Raw genomic sequence first — 20,468 nt, 5'->3', positions numbered from 1 at the left:
TTCAGAAGGTAATAAAGCTGTGTTACAACATATGTGAGGGTTATGTTGGAAAGGTCTTGCATAAAACCAAGAATCATGTATAGCCAAAACACTCCACTAAACACCCCCTAAATAGTTCCTTAAAAGAGAATAATAATAATAAATAGAATACAGTACACATAATTCATAAAGCTTTTTTCAATAAAGGAGTTGAAGTTTGTTTGGCATTTCCTTACAAGTCTATTCATTCATCATTCATTCATTGCCAGATGCCATGTATCCCAAACGGGGTGGCCAAGGGCTTAGAGTTAATTGTTTTACAGGGAGGGGGACTAATCCTCCACCAACCCCACTTGACACGTAGGGATGCCAACAGCATCTGGTGTTCCCAGGCGGTCACCCATCCAAGTACTAACCAGACCCAATGTTGCTTAACTTCGCTGATCGGACGGGAAGCGGTGTACTCAACATGGTAATAGTAATTCATCCTTACATCAACTTTGTACAGTGCTGTATGACCTTTCTGACCAGTATATTACATACCACCAGTCAATATAATTTTTAAATGTTGGGTTACAATAAATACAAACTCAAATACAGTAATCCCTCAATTATCTGACATCCTAGAGCCAAAGGCATGTATGGAAAGTGGATTCGTCCAGATAATGGACTTCTCCCCTGGCTCCCCTTCATACATAACCTAACTTTGAAAGCCATTGTAAAAGGCTACTACGGTACATTGTACAGCACATGTTCCTGTTGTTTAACTATCTATTTATCTGTCTATCTATTGCCAGACGCCTTAATCTCGTAAGGGGTGGCGACAAACAAATTGCTTCATGTCGCCCTGTCCCCTGCCATTTCAATGCCCTGCTCCCAGCTCACACCTCCTTCCCTCATGTACTTCTCACTCCATCCCTCCATCTCATCCTTGGCTTCCCCCTCCCTCTCCCCCCCTCTCCTCCCCTCCACCTCACTCACATACACTCTCCTTGTCAATCTCTCACTCTCCATCCTCTCCATATGGCCAAACCACCTCAATGTGTTTCTCCTAACGCTTCCTATCACATCCACATCCACACCATAACACTCTTTCACTTCCTCATTTGTCAGTCTCTCTCTCCATGTGACTCCACATGCTCCTCTCAGATAACAAGGCCATGTAGTGACTTCCTTGCTCACTTCCATCTTTCTTATCACTGCTTTTGAGGAACCAGGACATCTAGGTCAAAAGAAAACCATCAAAAAGGCAGAAGAGCTATTCTATTGGCCAAATCTAAAAGTAGATGTATGCGAGTATGTGAAACAGTGTCCCACTTGTCAAAGATTCAAAGGTGAAACTGGGTTACAGCAACCTTGGAAAGGTTTCCTGCCTGTAAGTAAACCATTGGAACGTATCGGGATCGACTTGACCGATATGGTTGCTGGAGCTCAGGGCTAACAATATGTCATTACTGTGATAGATCACTACAGTAGGTTTGTGAAATATTACCCACTCAGGGACAAACATACACAACACATCATACACTGTCTTGGGCAATACTTCACCGACTTTGGGACACCACGAGGTATCGTCCTGGACAACGGCGGAGAGTTCACGAGTGGAGAATTCAAGAAGTTCTGCCGGAGGAACCAGGTGGACTTGTTCTATGTCACCCCTTATTATCCCCAGGGAAATTCCACCACCGAAAGGATGCATAGGACTGAAAAGTATCCTAGCATCCCTCTGCAATGGGCACCCCTTGCGTTGGCCTCAGCTGCTCCAGTCGTGCCAAACCGTCATAAATCAAGCAGTGCACTTGAGCACGGGACAACAGCCCTATTATGTCTTCTTCTCACGCCATCCCCCTTGCCTCATTGGTACCTCATTGCCTTCCGTGGACGCAGAGGAGGATGACCTAGCGATAGCACACACCCTTATTAAAAGAACCCACCAAAAGATGACCAGGCAATACCGGGATGTGGCCAACAGGCGGAGGAGAGCACAGAAGGTTGGGGTCAATAGCTTGGTGTGGGCGAAAAAAGAAACCATACAGCCGGGTACCTGTAGGAAACTGAATGCCAAATGGGACGGCCCGTATAGAGTGATCGAAGTGTTGCTAGATGGAAGTGTTTATATTAGTGAAAATGTATTTAGTGGCAAGAGAATACAAAGGGGTGCTGAAAAGGTAAAACCATATTACGGTACCGAGGAATGGCTCTTAGAACCGTTGCAACAGGAGCTCGCCCCGGAGCCCGAAAATGAGTGATTACCACTGCGAGTGAGGAATGCCCCTCGGAGGGTCATAGAGAAGTGTTAAACAGAAAAGTAGAGATAAGTGCATGAGACGAATGTTGTGAAACATAACTGCCTGAGGTTGTGTTCCGGGTGGACTCATCCCCAAGGAGAGGGTGTAAAAAGAAAAAAAAAAGAGAAAAGTGTTCCGGTTGGAACCGGGAAGTGCCTTACTTCGAGGGGAGTGATCAATCCCCTCACCCTACAATTAGCACGGTTTGTGAGGTAGTGGAGTCTTCAGGACAGAATGAGCCCTCACCTTCTTGCGGGCAGAATGCTGGAAACAAAAGAACCGAGTGAATGAGAATGGGACTGGAAGAGTGGAAGGAAGCGCCCCCGTGGTGATCTCACTCTCGAGAGACCCTATCAAGCTCCGGTGAGCGACAAGCTATCCTCCAAAACCTGAGGCTGACTCGGGCATAAATTCCCTCATCACATCAAGTGTAATGAGTGATCATACCTCCTAATGAAGTGAGTAAGTGACCTTCCGAGGTACGCATTAGGTGTTTAATGTGGACCGACAGGTGCCACCGATTGTGGGGAAAAAATGTTCCAATTCAAAGTGTTAATAGCAGTTATAGAGGTAACAACATTCCATCCATGCATATGTCATAGATGATTGACTTAGGTAAAATTTGTCTTCCGAACGTGGGAGCCGTGTAATGCCACAAATTTAGTATTCATGTATATGTTTAGAGGTACTGTAATTTCTAAGTTCGATAGAGTGTAATCTGAATACTAATCTATAGGGCTCCTGTTCTAAGTAGTAGTTCATGTGTTAATGATTGATATAGGAACAACTTTATTTTTATATGTATATATCTCTGTATCTATGCATAGGTATTGTAACTGGGAGTGTTGAGCTATGGGAGTTCACTCATCTGGTAGGTAACGAATAACAGATGTGGGCAACATCCCCTTGCTTGTGGTGCGTCGTTGCCGGGCGCCAAGTTTAAACTTTAAACAGAATAATAATGGGTATGCAATTCTTTCCGTATCATTGTTGTGAAATGTTTACTAATGAAGCTGCTAGAATCCAAATATGTGAAATTAATAGTCAGAAAAGGCAAAGATAATGTAATTTGTGAGGATCAAGTAGTTCCGCTTGCCTTAGCCGTCACTAGATGGCATAAGCTACCCCAAACTCAGGGCGGGATGGCGGTAAATTCAGTATTTAACTGTAGTAAGGAATGAATCCCAAACTTTCCCCAATTCAATCAAAAGTCCTAACGTCATGTGTACTCTACTATGTAAATAGTGAAGAGAATTAAAACCCACCATATCGCAAAAACACAGTCTCATTTGACTAGCAGTAGCATCCCTATGTGCTCAGCTAAGCCGCATTGGCTATCCAGACGTTACGGGTAACAGACGTTGTTTCAGGTGAGCTGTACACATTCCTCCTTTCTTCCCCCCTTGCTTGTTTTAATTCTTGCTTGTCGTGAACAATACCAGTATGAAGTAATGTTGTTAAAAGCTTAACGTAGCATTGGCTAACCAGACGTTGCAAGTAACAGACGTTGTTTCAGTCCACAGACACCGTGACTTTGGGGTTGCACGAGGCCATCATGTGATATTGCCCATAGACTTGTTGTACACACACACTACCCACAAATAGGTGGTGTAGTCGGCTTTTCAGAAGGTGTAACAGGTCTGTAGTGGGAGCGGAGGCTGGCGGTTGCAGGTGGTGGTGTAGTGGTAGTAGGAGGGGAGTTTCTCCAAATATTCTCTCGTGGGGGGAAACCCCGTCCTCTCGGGGGCACGAATTCATGCCCCACTGGACGATTTTCACATGAGCCGGCCAATCGTCGTTTTTCATAGCCTCGATGTGTGTGCATAACTGATTCATAAGGGTATGATGGCTACGTTCACATACGGCGTTCCCCTGTGGCCAGTAGGGTGAGGAGTGGGAGATCCTCTACCCAAAGATTCTAGCGAGTTCCTCCCAGATCTTCCCAGAGAACTCAGGGGCATTATCGGAATGGATGGCTTGTGGGATGCCAAAATAAGTGAACACATGTTGGAGAAGGGCATCGGCGATGGTGACAGCATGATATTCTTTAGCCGGGCAGGCTACTACGAATTTTGAATACATGTCCACAATGGTGATCACATATATCCAGATTTGGGGGGGAGGGAGCCTACTACATCTATCGCCAGGAGTTGCCAGGGCTTGTGGGCGGTGATATGGCCCGACGGTCCGACGGTCCGGGAGACATCTTTTCCCAGTACACAGGCGCGGCAAGTCTGAATGATTTCCTTGGAGAGGATGGAGGGGTTTGGAGCCCAGTAAGTGTCGTTAAACACTTGTAATAATTTCTTGGTGCCCAGGTGGATGCCGTTATGGGCATGGAGGTGGCGCAGGGTGTCACGTGCCGCATCGGGGGTCAGGAGGATATGTCCGGATGGGGTTAGGAGGTGGTCACCCTGTCGGCATAGCTTGGTGAATAGGTGGGCGGGGATCCAGGGGGGCTGTTCCTTGTGGTGCCAGAGTTGTAGGAGATCCAGATCTGGCTTTACCGTGTGGATGGGGAGGCGGGAGAGGGCATCTGCATTGGTGTGGAGCTTCCCGGGCCTATAAGAAATTTCATACTGAAACTCCTCCAGGGTGTCGCGCCACCTGAAGAGTTGGGTGTTGTGTGAGTCCGACTGGCGTAACCACTGGAGTGACTGGTGGTCAGTGATGATCGTGACCTGGGTCCCGGAAAGATAAGCCCTAAAATATTGGAGGGCCCAGATTATGCTGAGGCATTCTCGCTTGGTCGCGGCATAATTCTTGTCAGCTGGATTCAGAGTGCGACTGGCCCATGCAATGATGTGCTCTCTGCCGGCTTGTGCCTGGGGTAGGACAGCGCCTATTGTGGTGAGGGAGACATTGGTGTAGAGGCAAAAGGGGAGGGCATAACCGGGAAAGGCTACGATGGGGGCAGAGACGAGCTTGTCCTTTAGCTGTTGAAAAGCAGCTCGCCTTTCTTTGGTCCAGATAAATGGTTCCCCTTTCCGCGTCAAATCAAGAAGAGGCTTTGCAATTTGTGCGAACCCCTTCACGAAGTGATGATAGTAGGACGTGAGTCCCAGGAAGGTGCGGACGCAGTGGACGTCCTGTGGCAGCGGTATGTCCGCTATGGCACGGAGCTTGTCGGGATCTGGGGCGATTCCTGCTTGGGAAATAGTATGTCCCAAGAACGAGACGGTCCTGGCGGCTAGGACACATTTAGAAGGGTGTAGCTTGAGGCCTGCCTGGCGAATTCTAGTGAAAACTCAGTGGAGGCGCTGCAAGTGGTCGGCCCAGGTTTGGCTAAAAACAATGACGTCGTCCAGATAAGCCAAACATATTTCACAAGTGAGGCCGCTCAAGACAGATTCCATTAGCCTGGAGAAGGTGGCGGGGGCGTTGCAGAGTCCGAATGGCAGAACATTAAATTCGTAATGTTTGCCATTACTGGTGGAAAAGGCCGTCTTGCCTCGGTGGTCTGGATGGACGGGGACCTGTCAGTATCCAGACTGGAGGTCGAGGGTAGAAAACCAAGACGCCCTGTAGAGGGAATCTAGGGAATCATCAATGCAGGGGAGGGGGGTGGCATCTTTGATGGTGACGTTGTTCACGCGGTGGTAGTCGATAGAAAATCGCATTGTGCCGTCTTTCTTTTTTACCAGAACGATGGGGGAGGACCACGGGCTGGTGGAGGGGGAAATGACACCGGCCTCTATCATTTCGCGCACCTGGTGTTCCTCTTCTTCTCTCTGTCGAGGGTTCGTACGTCAGGAAGGCTGTCTTATAGGTGGGCCTGTCGTATGAATTTCACGAGACAGGTACGTGGTGTGCCCTATATCTGCTGGTCCTGTTGCAAACAAATCCTGGAAATCCAGGAGGAGGCGGCGTAGGGTGTCTGACTGCTGGTTGGAGAGATGGTCGGGGATGGGGGGAAGAGGGGCAGGGAAGTGGGAGGAGGATGGGGCACAGGGCTCGGCTTCCTCCATCTCTTCGATAATGAGCCCTTTGGGGAGGGTGAGAGGGGACGGGGCGAGGTTGGCTATGCGGATGGTGGCGTGGTGGGGAGGGAGGAAGGTGGGAGATACAAGGCAGGCAGAAAGGGCTTCCGGTGGGAGGAGGGGGGAGAATAAAACGGAGGGACCTGAGGGCCTGTTAAGGGGCACCCAAGCCTTGTGGTGGGAGGGAATGGTAACAGCGGCGGAGACGGTGGCGGGGAAAGAAGGAGAGGGGTAGTGGGAGAGGACACTGGAGGGGGAGAGGGGGGCGGAGGGAGGGGATGGGAAGGGGGGCACTGGAGGAAGGAAGGGGGCGAATCCTCTGGCCGGGGCCACGGCATGCATGTGCAAACGGCCGGGGTGGAGCGGGGTGGGGGGCAGAACTGGAGCTGTCGGCGGCGGCAGTTGATCGTAGCTTCAAGTTTTGGGGGCAAGTCCAGTCCTAAATACCCGTCATAACTCCGGCAGGAGGAATAAAAAGTAATGAATTGATGTTGGGTGGACACCGGCTGGTGGGTGTCAACCCGTAGAGCCCGAGTCTTCCCACGGATGGGCAGGGGGCCATCCTCCGCCTCCACAAGGTGAGTGGTAGTAGGGCGGAGTGGGCCAAACAGCAATCTGTGGCGGGAGAAATAGTGGCTGTAAAGGCAGGACCTGGCCGCTCCCGTATCGACTAGCAGTCTGGCCTTCACACCGTTTAATTTCATCTTGTGGTATACTGGGGGGTGATACTTAGGGATAATGGGCTCCGCCACTGTGGGTTGGTGTGGGGGCGGGCCTAAAAATCCAGCTGTTTAGGGCTTTCATTCTCCTGTTCCTGTTCCGGTTCTCCCGGATGGGGCTCGTCCATGGGCGTCAGTTCGTCTCCTGGGGCCTCGCCTTCTAAGGAGGACACCTTACATGAACCCGGGGCCAAGATTCTGCGGTGAGCAGCTTTAAGCTGGTTCCGTATGTCATGAAGGGGGCAGCGGGAGTTGCAGGCTGTGAATTCCCACGGATTGACAAGAATCAGGTTTGGATTTTCCCGCGAGGCGGGATGCTGGCGGGAGGGGTGTGCCCTGGGCGGGCTAGGCGCCGGGGTCGGGCTGGTGTGAGGCAGAGGTGGTCATGGCATGGTTGGAGGAGTCGGGGGTTGGGCGGGAAATTTCTTTACCACATTGACTTGCTGTGGAGAAGGGCAGGTGGTCAGGAGGCGCTGTATCAGCTGGATATCTCTATCCATGTCTCCTGTTGGGTCATGGATAGTGAAGTGTTGTTTGACAACACTCGGAAGCACTCTGAGCAGAGTGTTAAATGTATGCTGATCCCAGGTTTCTTCATCTGCCTCTGGGTAGGCAGCAGTAACTAGGCATCTTGCCTGTATCAGGGTATTATCCAAATCCCCGTCAAATGAACAACTATCCAATTGGGATAGAGCCACCACTTTCCCTAATGATGGGGTGATGGCTTGCACAGTGAACTTTGTAAAGTTCTGCCAGGTGAGCTCCGGGACGATTTTCGGTGCTATGTTCGCCGCCGCTTTGCCCAATAGTGGTAGTGTGACTGCAATTTTCTGTTGGTCATTTTCAAGGCCAATATCCAGTAAGGGTTTAATTATTGCCAGATACGTGTGTATATCGTACTGGTCGGGGTCAAACTTGGGTAACTGAATGTACGGTTTAGTTGCCATGTTGCCAAATATTTCTCACTACCTCTCTTTTACTCCCGGGTCAAGAACCACTGCTGGCCACCAGTGTAATGCTAGGTGAAATAGGCTCGACTTCTCGGTCCTAGAACACCTAACGTGTAGCGGGGTCCTCTTTCGAGACCGGGGCTTAGTGTGATAAAGAGAGGCAGGACACAAAAACTTCAGGCAATAACCTTTACACGTATATTACCACAGTCAGACACAGGATAAAGTCAGCAGATATTACAACACAATATGTAGCAAAGAAATAAAACCTTAACTAGGATATTGGTATCTCGCAGGATACTGGCTTAACTGATACTGGTGCCAACACAATTAAATCTAGTGTATTAAGTGTACAGTGAATATGGGCGCGCGCGTGGCGCGGGGAGTGAGTCTCACAGAGGAGGGGGGGGGTGAGGGGAGTGACTTGCGGCAGGTCAGAACAGAGTTATGGTAATACTGGGGATGGGCAAGTATGAGTAATTTGAATTAAATATTTTCCTATAGCAAAGGGGCTTTGGCAATTGATTCTACAGTTTGCGCTCACACTAAATATTGGGAAGGGGAAGTGACTTAGAGAATTCACGGGTAATACGAGTGGGGGAATATTATTAACACTTTCTCTATTATTTCCTTAGAGCCGAAGGTATTAGGAGTGTCTTATTACAGAGGAATTTTCAGGAGGTACAGTCTTACTAGTTTCCTACGAAGGGCGTCACTCCTGAGTGGTTTATATACTCGTCCTTTACTTCTTCACTGTGATCTTACTTGCTCCGATATTCACCATATTAAGTCACTGTATTTTGTTACACTAGGTTCGGGCAAAGTCGCACTTAACCTAAATCACTTTCACTATTTCTGGGGCATCACCACACTTATCATGAGTCACTCATCGTGGGGGGCGGGGGAGAAACACGCCGGCGTCAATTCTGCCGGGGTAGGGGCTCCGCCAAGGGGAGGCGTGCCGAGAGGGCATGGGACAACTCTTAGGGGGGTCCTCTCGCATCCAGGGCTACAGGTGGCGAAGGGGCCTGCAGTCTCCGGGCTGGGCTCAGGGGTGTGGCCCTCAGGACTGGGGCCGAACAGCTCCAGAAACCTCTGGTTCAGGTCTCGGCCAGAGGTGGGAGTCTTACGCCGTCTTGAGTGCATAGGGAGATCACGCCCGGGCGTCCTGGGGAGGGTCTGGAGAGGCTGAGGACTGCGGTCCCCTGAGTCTAGGGGCGCCGACAAGGAAGGACTGCGGCACTGGCCTACACTGGGCTCTGTCAGGTGAGTCTTCTCCAGAGCCAGGCGTAGGGAGTGGAGGCCAGGGGAGGCTGTGAGGCCTGGCTGGGATGCTCTGGTAAGGGAGGTCCGGGATCTTGTCTCCTGGTGGGGCGATGACTCACTCGATGCCTCCTTTTGTCCATGGGGCCCGGCAATTGGCCGTGGCTGCCCAGGGGCACAACTATCAGGTGCCAGGGTCCGGCAGTTGGCCGTGGCCTGAGTGGGGGAGTCAGCACACCTCTGTACACCTTTGGAGCGGCAGTAGGCTGTCTGACGAAGGCAGGAGCGGCAGTAGGCCGTCTCCTGCTTCAGGAGGGAGGAGCGGCAATTGGCCATCTCAGGGGCAGCACCTTTGGAGCGGCAATTGGCCGTCTGACAAAGGCGGGAGCGGCAGTAGGCCGTCTCCTTCTGCCAGAGGGAGGAGTGGCAGTAGGCCGTCTCGGGGGCACCACCTTCGGAGTGGCAATTGGCCGTCTGATGAAGGCGGGAGCGGCAGTAGGCCGTCTCCTTCTGCCGGAGGGAGGAGCGGCAGTAGGCCGTCTCCTTCTGCCGGAGGGAGGAGCGGCAGTAGGCCGTCTCCAGGGCACTACCTTCGGAGTGGCAATTGGCCGTCTGATGAAGGCGGGAGCGGCAGTAGGCTGTCTCCTTCGGCCGGAGAGGGGAGCGGCAGTAGGCCGTCTCCAGGGCAGCACCTTTGGAGCGGCAGTAGGCCGTCTGGTGAAGGCGGGAGTGGCAGTAGGCCATCTCTTTAGGGGCACCTTCGGAGCGGCAATTGGCCGTCTGGCGAGGGCAGGAGCGGCAGTAGGCCGTCTCCTGAGGGGTGCTGTCTGGAGTTTTGAGAGCAACTCCACCCCTAGCTGATTCAGCAATCCCACTCCCTGAAGGTAGTGTCCTTCTCCTGCAATGGTGACAGTGCGATGGCTGAGTGACATAGGAGAGCATGGCCCTGGCTGACATATGTCGTTGTTGTGCTGTATCCCATCGTCTGGTGGTGGCTACTCCGTGGGGTCCAGGTGGAGGTGTCGGTAACTTCCCGGGGACACTGGGCTGTATACCACTCACCTCATTGTTGGGGGCACTATGGTATTCCTCACCTGTTTCCTTCTCAGGGGCACTACGTTGTAAGTCATGCATTTTAGGAGGTACACGGGGGGGAAAAGGTGAAGCACTGGGGAGGGTTATACAACACGGGAGACACCACGAGTATGGGAAGGGGTCACGGGTTAGTTCACTGGGGGATTGGTCCAATAGCACTGGGGAAGCATATAGTCACAGTATCTGGTACTCGCAATTCGTGCGGGAGGGGAGGACACAGCCCACGGGGCAGAGGAGCCTATGCCGGGAGCTCCAGATGGCGGCCAGGCATGGGGGGTGGGCCATCCGATGAGTAATGTAGGGGATGGTGGTCCATGTAGCCGCCACTAGTGTGGGAGGAGTGGGTGGATGGTGTGTTAGGCGGCTCCCTAGCCGCGACGGCCCAGCTGGAGGCAGGGCTCTCCGGGCTAAGGCCGAAGAGGGCCAGGAGTCATGCTGCTCAGCGCTGGCCCTTAGTTGTCGTCGGGATCCTGAGAGAGGACCTGGGGAGGTCTGGGCCTAGGGTCAGCCAGGAGGAGGGCAATGTCCTTACTGGGCTGTCATCTCGTCCGTCAGGGGCAGCCGTCAGGGAGGAACTGCGGCCACCTGCACCGGGAGAGGGCTGATCGCCACAGCAAGTGCCTGGGGAGGTCCACTGACTCCAGGAACTGCAGTCTTGGCTGGAGGAGGAGGCCGTCAGGACTGGACTGCAGCCTCTCATCCTGGCGGAGCCCGGCAGCACCTGAGGAAGGTGAGGCTGCAAGGACCGGACACCTGGCCTCGGAGACATCTCACCCAGTCTGGTCTTGGGTGAGGAGCCTGTAGGGGAGCAAATCCCACCTTCTCAGGTAGAGAGGTGGGGAGAGGGGTGCCTTGCTCTCCCACAGAGGTGGTGGGTGGCACTAGCAACTTTCCCCTCTGCAGGAGCCTGGGGACTAGCAGAGGGAGGGCGAACGAGGGCCGAGCCTCCTGCTTGGCGGGCCCATAGGGCCTGCCTAAACTCCGGTCCAGGGTTTGCAAGGGAGGTCCAGGGGACTTTCTCCTCATCAAACAGCCCCATTAGGCACTGCCTGGGCTCCTAGAGATGGCAGGAGAGTGGGAGGAGTCAAAGGAGACTCTCCGGGACACCGCTGACCCAGCCGGCTGAGTGATAGTGCCCGTCAGGCTCTCCCAGCCACGGCCACGGATCTGGCAGAGCCCTCACTTCGGCCGTAGGGCCTGGGACTCCTGCCCCTGCAACAGTGAGAGGAAGAGGTCGGACGAACTCTCTCAGCCTTGGCCACAGCTCCAACAGAGCATGCGCTCCTTCCGTAGGGGTCGGGATTCCTGTCCCAGCGTTGGTGGAAGAGGTCGAATGAACTCTCTCGGCTTTTGCCACAGCTCCGACAGAGCGTGCCCTCCTTCCGGCGGGAAAAGTATTGTCCCAGGGACAGGGGGAGGAAGAGGTCGGACAAACTCTCGACTTTTGCCACAGCTCCAACAGAGCATGCCCTCCTGCTGTAGGGGAGTAACAACCCTTGAGGCTCCTCCTGAGTCCTCCATTAAATAGGAGGCCGATTGAGGGGATTCGGCGTCCGAGGGTGTGCTTGGGATTTTGCCACTGCAAGTCCCACCCCGATTCTGGTGAGCATTCCCACTGCTGATGAGTAGTGTACTTTTCCTGAAATGCGTGAGCTACAGCATAGTGCCCCCAGAAACTCCCCAACAGGTAACATGCGTGAGCTACAGCATAGTGCCCCAGGAAACTCACCGACACCCCCACCTGGACCCCATGGAGTAGCTGCAGCCGAACCACAGGGGGCAGTGCGACAACGGCACAAGTCAGCCCGGGCCTTACGCCCCTATAGCACTCAGCCTCCTCACCGTTGCCCTAGCAGGAAGACAACACTACCTTCGGGGAGAGGGACCACCAGATCAGATCGGGGTGGAACTGTCTGTCCAGCTCCAAATAGCGCCCCTCAGGAGATGGCCAATAGCAGCTCCCGCCTTCTACAGGAGTGCACCCATAGCCGCTCCGAAGGTGCCTTCTCTTTTGGGACGGCTGATAGCCGCCCACCCCTCTTAAGGGAATTGGTGTCTCACCAACTTGAGGGTAATCAGGAGACGGCCGATAGCCGCTCCCTCCCTTGTCAGAAGGTGTCCTTCCTGGGACAGCCAATAGCCGCCCAACACCCCCTCCTGCAGGAGACAGCCGATAGCCGCTCCTCCCTCCGGCAGAAGGAGACGGCAAGTGGCCGCTCCTGCCTTCACCAGACGGCCGATAGCCGCTCCGAAGGTGCTGCCTCCAAGATGGCTGATAGCCACTCTTTCCTCCGGCAGAAGGAGACAGCAAGTGGCTGCTCCTGCCTTCGTCAGACGGCCGATAGCCGCTCCGAAGGTGCTGCCCCCAGAGTCAGCCGATAGCCGGTCACCCCTCCGGCAGAAGGAGACGGCAAAAGGCCGCTCCTTCCTTCGCCAGACGGCCGATAGCCACTCCGAAGGTGCTGCCCCTGAGTCAGCCTATAGCTGCTCCCCCTCCCTCCTGCAGGAGATGGAAAGAGGCTGCTCCCGCCTTTGTCAGATGGCCGATAGCTGCTCCGAAGGTGTCCAGAGGCGTGCTGATTCCCCCACTCAGGCCACAGCCAATAGCCGGGCCCCACGGCCAGAGAGAGGTGAGAGCAGTGTCACCGCCCCAGCGTGAGACGAGTGCCCGGACCTCCAGTGCAGAAGGACCCCAGAGAGGCCCTGCAGCTTCCCCTGGCCTCTGCTTTTTACGCCTGGCCCTGGGGAAGACCCACCTGACGGACCCTAATTCAGGTTGGTGCCGCAGCCCTACCTGACGGCGCCCCTTGACTCTGGGGGCCGCAGTCCTAGGGTACTCCAAGCCCTCCCCAGGATGCCCGGGCGCGATCTCTCGACGCCCCGACGGCGGAAGACCACCTCCAGCTGAGACCTGAGCCAGAGATTCCTGGACCTGTTTGGCCCCAGCCCTGAGGGCCACACTCCTGTACCCAGCCCGGACACTACAGGCCTCTTCGCCATCTGCAGCCCTGGACGAGAGAGGACTCCCCTGCGAGTCGTCCCGTGCCCTCTCGGCACGCCCTCCCCTGGCGGTGCCCCCGGCGTGTCTCCCCGCTGCCCCCACCATATAAGTGACTTATGTTAAGTGTGATGTTGCCCCAAAATTAATGTAACAGTGATACAGTGACTTAGTGTATGTTGAATACCAGGGCAGGTGATATCACGGGGCGGATTAATAAAGACAAGTGCAGAGACTAAGTTCTGGTGAATCAGACTCACGAGTGACGGCCCTGTATAAAATCAGTAAGACTCCTAGCACGAGAGATTCTCCTTAGTAAATATCCAAACGTCCCTTGCTACCAGGAAACAGTGGAGAAAAAGAGTTAGTAATATCCTCCCGCTCGTATTACCATAAACGTAGCAAACTCTCGGTGTCTTCTACCCTCCCTAAAATGCCCGCCGTGCCCGCCGCAGGACCTCCCACCTCACCACCCCCCACACCACCTCCGAGCCACCACCCCACCACCACCCCAGGAGGACACACTGGTGAGGTTAGTGATCCAGGGCAAGAGGGTCATCAGGGCATCACGGCCCTGAGCGCTTATTCCCCGCAAGTGCCCCAACCCCAGGTGATCAGGGGAACTGAACTACTGTGCGGGCGGGGTAGTGATCGTCAGAATAGGGGTGGGAATGAAGCCAAATCAGTCCCAGGTAACACCGTATTGACGGTCTTGTTACACCCTCTAGGGCAGGAGGCCCAAGGGCAGGAGGCCCAAGGCTGCGGCCTAAATAAAAGTAAAGAGAGATTGACAGACCTAGGCTACGGCCTAACAGAGTGCGCAAAGGGGAAGGCGACCCCAGGCTCCGGCCCTAACACACCAGGAAGAGAGAGTTGCCCTCGTGCATCCCTCTCCAGCTGTTCTTCGGCTACGGCCAGAATACGGTCCAGGGTAAAGAGCCCCTGCTACAGTATGTGTAGCGCTACCCTATTACAGAAGCGGCGTCCCGGGGTCGGTACCCAGCCGCGACGGACGGGCGAACCAGTTCGCCCGTTAGTCATCTTCCGTACGGGCAGACACTCGGCTCCGGCAGGGGCACGTACCAGGGTAGAGAATTCCCTGCAGGTAGGATCAGTCCGTATTGGAGAGAGTGTGGCCTCTGTGCCCCTCCCTCCGGCTTGTCTCCTACTACGGGAGGAACACCACGTACCTTGCCACGGAGAAAGGGCGACATCGATCACCCTATAGGTGTACCCCGTACGCCGGGCAAGTTCACGGCCACAGCCAAGGTGTGCAATAGGGGAAGGAGATCCCCGGCTCAGGCCTCCAGACACACTCGAGAGACCACGGGTAGCGCGAGTCCTCCTCTAGCCTCTTTCCCTTCGGGGAGCCCTTCGTCGCCATCCGGGAATATAGTCCCGGATGAGACACTAGAGTGGTGGCAAGGCCCGATATCGGACCTACCGCCCACACCCGGGAGTTCCTTGTTCCTGCCGGAGCCCCGCAGGAGACGCTGCCGCAGTCCAGTCCTGACGGCGCCTCTCCCTCTTGGTACCCGCAGTTCCAGGACACCCAGGCCCGACTCCGCAATCCACGACGAAGGCGATCCAGGCTCCCTCACTCCCCTGAGTTGGAGGAAACAGGCCCGACTGCTCTGGTTGTTCGGCCCCAGTCCCGAGGGCCACCGATCAGGTCGAGGCCCCCGGACCACAGGGCCTCCCTGCACCCCACCGGCGCGGCCCTGATACGAGGGCCGCCTCTCAGGTCGAGGCCCCCAGACGGGAGAGCCTCCCTGTATCCTAAGTGCAACAGTGAACTACCAAACCCAGGAAACAAGGGGAAAACAGTGACAGTGACAGTGACCAGGAGAACAGTGACAGTGCTTCCACAGTAGAATATATTAAACAGTGGCCTACTAGAATCTAGTGCTATCAGGGCAGAAAGTGTATTTTTGTCAATTGATTCAGTCCCTCCCCACATCAAGGGACCAGGGAGTTTTCTGTGAGTCTAGAGGTAGGAGGGCGGGCGAGTTGAAAGATAAGTGTACGTGTCTCCGTGACCAGGTGACAGTGTCGAGTGTCGCTATCCGCACTCTACCTCTATTATAGTAATATCCTCGAACCAGACTCCCAATCTCGGTATTCTTACAGTGAACAACCCCATTTTTATATTACCCCTCAGTGACATAAGAATCCCATTCAAGAACATAAACTGAACAACCCCATTTGTATATTACCTCCAAGTGACTTGAGAACCCTATTAAAGAATACCCGCGATCTCCCTGTGTAATAGTGACAATACATATGATCATTCTGTGAAGCCAAGTGTTAATTCTGTATCTCTGTGTCTCTGTATTCTAAATATCATTATATGTACACTGTTATGAATAGGACCTAGGTAATAGATGTGATACGGTATACTGCCTGGTTTTTATGTCCTGTTCCTTTGTTAGTGCTTTACATCCGGTCTAGAAAGAGGACCCCGCTTCAGTAGCTAGTGTTTTTACGACGAGAAGTCGCCTCAAAAACACAGCATTACACTGGTGGCAAGCGGTGGTTCTGGATCCGAGTAAAGCACGGAGGAACGAAGAAAGGAAACTTACACAATGGTAGCCAAACCACACATCCAATTGCCGAGGTTCAACCCGGACCAGTGCGACATAGATGTATATTTAGACATGGTCAAACCCCTCCTAGACATAGGGTTCGACTCAGACAGAGAAAAGATCGCAGTCACACTACCTAACCTGGGTAAAATAATCACTAGTGTCGCACCAAAAATCGTCCCAGAACTCTCATGGGACCAATTCTCGCAAATAGTGAGACAGGCTTTTACGCCATCAATAGGCCGAGTTGTCGCTCTCTCTCAACTCAACGCCCTTACCTACGACGGAAACCTGGATGATACATTCACCCAGGCTCGACGCCTCGTCAGTGCTGCCTATCCCGAGGCACCTACAAATGCCCGGGATATACATACATTCAATGCTCTATTGAGGATCCTCCCCAGCATAGTCAGGGAGCATTTCTCAATCTACGACCCCTCAGGGGACATGGAAAATGACCTGCAACTCGTCTGACGTCTGCTCGCCGCCCGCCCCACACCACAGCCACTCCACGCGATGACACGTTTTCCAACAAAGCAAAACCCCCCATCCAAACCTAAGCTGCCGCCTCACCAGCCAACTACTGAGCCGTCTCCCACAGTCCCTAGAGCTTACCCGCAGAAGAAACGCCCAAACCCCAGAGAGCAAGGAAACCTCATCACAATTAATCCCTGGGAATTCACGGCTTGCAGTCGCACCTGCCCTCTGCACGACATTAGGGAACAGCTTAAAGCTAGCAGGCGCAGAACCTTTCACCAAGGGTGCAAGAAAGTCTCCTCCTTAGACGACGACGCCCCGGAAGACGACACACTGCCACAACACTACTCGGGAATGGACGACGACGACCAAGACGACACCACTCCACAACAGATGGATTTTTAGGCCCGCCCCCGCACCTCCCCACGGTGGCGGGGGCCACCTCACAGAACTACAGACCCCCAGTTTACAACAAGATTTGGCTAAACGGGGTCAAGGCACGACTACTAGTGGATACGGGAGCAGCCAGATCGTGCCTCTACTCCCACTTCTACTCCCGCCACATTGGTACATTCGGCCCTCTTTTCCCCACCTCAGCCAACCTCGTCGACGCGGAGGACGGCCCCCTGCCTATCCGTGGGGAAACTCGGGCCCTTCAAACCCACACCCACCAACAAATATCCACTAGCCACCCATTCATCATATTCGACTCGACATGCAATCAGTATGATGGATATTTAGGGCTGGACCTCCTCCAGAAACTACACGCCACCATTGACTGCCATCAACGCCGCCTCCACTTCAGTCCAGCCCATCCCAACCAAGCAGCAGTCAACAAGAAAGAAGGAAAAAAAACACATCGAAGAAAAATCAGGAACACCTCCCCTCACACACTACACAAACACACACTACCATCAAACACTCACCTGTCCCAAATCACACACACACCTAACCTCAACCCAACCCCGCACACTACCCTACCCCCATCACCACCACCCACCACACATCATCTGCATCCCTCCCCATCTTTTCCTGCCACTGTCGTCTCCTCAATCACTATTCCACCCCACCATGAAGCTTGGGTAAAACTAAACAAACCTTCTCATACCTCCGTCCTCTTCTCACCATCCATCCCCACCGGACCACTCTCTTCCTGTTTAGTAAGCCCCACCTTCCTCCCCCCACACGCCCACGAAATCCGTATCGCCAACCTCGCTACTACCCCACTAACCCTACCAAGAGGACTCATCATCGGCGACACAGAAGAAGCCGAACCATGCCAAACACCACCCCCAGACCATCCCACTCTCCCCGACCTACCATCACACCTATCCCCTGCCCAAACCAACAGCCTACGACAGCTCCTCCTGGATTTTCAAGACCTATTCTCCTCCGGCCCAACCGACCTTGGCCATACCACCTATCTCAGCCATGAGATACACACGACCGGACCTCCAATTTGCCAACCATCACGATGAAAGAATCCAAAGCAACGGGCAGAAGAAGACCGGCAGGTCCAGGACATGCTAGATGCCGGTGTAATCTCCAACTCTACTAGCTCATGGTCCTCTCCGGTGGTACTCGTAAGGAAAAAAGATGGGACAATGCGTTTTTGTGTTGACTACTGCTGAGTCAACGACGTCACAGTCAAAGATGCAACTCCCCTACCCCGCATCGACGACTCACTAGACTCATTACATGGCTCGACATGGTTCTCCACCCTAGACCTGCAGTCGGGCTATTGGCAAGTCCCTGTACACCCCGACGACAAACACAAAACCGCCTTCTCCACATCGAATGGCAAACACTATGAATGCAACGTCCTCCCTTTCGGACTCTGCAACGCCCCTGCCACATACTCCCGTTTGATGGAGTCTGTCCTCAGTGGACTTACCTGGGAGACTTGCTTGGCGTATCTCGACGACGTCATCGTTTTTAGTCGTACCTGGACCGACCACCTTCATCGCCTCAAGCAAGTGTTTCACCGCATACGCCAAGCAGGGCTAAAATTGAAACCAACAAAATGCGTCTTGGCAGAGAGATCAGTGTCTTTCCTGGGACATCTAATTAACGCCGAAGGCATCTCACCAGACCCAGATAAACTTTGAGCCATCGCAGACATCCCCCTGCCCTGCGACGTACATGAGACCAGAGCCTTCCTGGGGTTAACATCATACTCCAGGCGGTTCGTCAAAGGGTTCGCTGATATCGCCAAACCCCTGCACGATCTAACAAAAAAGGGTGAGCCTTTCGTGTGGACCGAAACAAGGAAAACAGCATTTACCACCCTCAAATCAAAGTTAACCACCGCCCCAGTAGTCGCGTTCCCAGACTACAACCTCCCATTCCGCCTGTATACTGACGTGTCCCTCATCGCCATAGGGGCTGTCCTTGCTCAAGTACAAAATGGGAGAGAACACATCATTGCCTGTGCCAGTCGCACCCTGAACGCGGCAGAACGAAACTACGCGGCCACCAAACGTGAGTGCCTAGGGATCATCTGGTCCCTAGAATATTTTAAGTCCTACATCTCAGGCACCCATGTAATAGTCATTACAGATCACCAATCCCTACAATGGCTACGGCAATCAAACACCAACAATGCCCAACTGATACACTGGCGAGAGACCCTCGAAGAGTATGACTTCGAAATCGCATACCGACCAGGCAAACTCCACACCAACGCCGATGCCCTATCCCGTCTCCCAATCAACGCCACCAAGACAGAACCAGACCTGGTCCAAATGTGGCACAATAAACAACGCCCCACCTGGATTCCACAGACCACGTTCACTAAACTCCATCCACACGGCGAACATCTCTTCGACCCTAACGGACACATTGTCCTTAGCCCAGCCACTGCCCACGACACCATGCTCCACCTCCATGCCCACAACGGCATCCACCTGGGAACGAAGAAGCTGCTACAAGTCTTTAACGATATGTACTGGACCCCAAACCCATCCACCATCGCAAAGATCATACAATCATGCCGAGCATGCGCCCTTGGAAAGGACATCACCCGAACACCAGGCCCTACAGGAAAGTTAACAGCACAAAAACCTTGGCAACTACTCTCCTTAGACGTCGTCGGCCCTCTCACACCAAAAGCAGGCTACAAGTACATAATTACCTTCGTGGATGTATATTCTAAGTTTATCATCGCCTGCCCCGCCAAGGATCACACCGCACTATCAGTCGCCGATGCCCTCACCCGGCATGTATTCCCTTATTTTGGGATCCCACAGGCCCTTCATTCGGATAATGCTCCAGAATTTACGGGAAAAATCTGGGAAGAACTAGCTAGCATATTCGGATACAACATCTCTCACTCATCCCCCTACTGGCCCCAGGGCAACAGCATCTGCGAGAGAAGCCATCGCTCCCTTATGAATCAGGTCCAAACACGCATTATGCAAACGGGAAACGAAGACTGGCCTGCACACGTCAAGATCATACAATGGGGTTTAAATACGTGCCCAAGAGAAGATGGAATAACTCCACACGAAAGAGTTTTCGGAGAATCACCCCTACTCCTACCACTCCGCCACCACCTACAACCACCCACCCCACCCTCCACCACCGACCCTCTCCACCACCTCAAACGCCGCCTCCACCATCTGCATTCAAAACAAGACTTAGCACCTGACGCAACCCACTCCAACCCATACACACCTGTCCAGTCTGTTGTTGTCGCAAACCTGCCTACCCCACCCAAGACCTCCCCCCGATTCAACGGACCTTACAAAATTGTGCGAGTACCCAACCCATACCAAGACACTGTGGATCAACAAGGACAACACCGCACATACAGAAATCGCCACGTGCGCCCCTTCCACCCACCCGACACCGCCCATCCCCGCACTAAGCCTACCTGCACCCCAGCCCGCACACTTGGCCACCCCGACCTTTCTCAGAATCACCCCCCAGACTCCTACTCCTACTCCTTCTCACCCCCCTCCTCAAACTCTCCAGCAGCCAGCCCACCCCCCGACACACCACCAGGAGGAGTAGACTGTAGCACCAGTCGAGCAGGGCAGTACTCCCGAGGTGGATGGAAAGCTGATGACAGGGAGTGCTGGAGCTCCCGTTTCATCAGCCCTCAGGACTAGTTCCTGACCATCCCCCTTTGCT

General features: G+C 53.7%; 1 pseudogene; it reads right to left on the bottom strand.

The window, feature by feature from the left end:
* Positions 1-346: 346 nt before the first annotated feature.
* LOC145414349 (5S ribosomal RNA) lies at positions 347-466 on the bottom strand (annotated as a pseudogene).
* Between the last annotated feature and the right edge of the window lie 20,002 nt (positions 467-20,468).

This window comes from Coenobita brevimanus, chromosome 98, assembly GCF_032717465.1.
Source record: "Coenobita brevimanus isolate Jiangsu-jjx chromosome 98, ASM3271746v2, whole genome shotgun sequence".
In the NCBI taxonomy this organism is placed as follows: domain Eukaryota; kingdom Metazoa; phylum Arthropoda; class Malacostraca; order Decapoda; family Coenobitidae; genus Coenobita; species Coenobita brevimanus.
The sequence above is the reverse complement of the archived record's forward strand: the minus strand, read 5'-3'. Positions and strand labels throughout refer to the sequence as shown.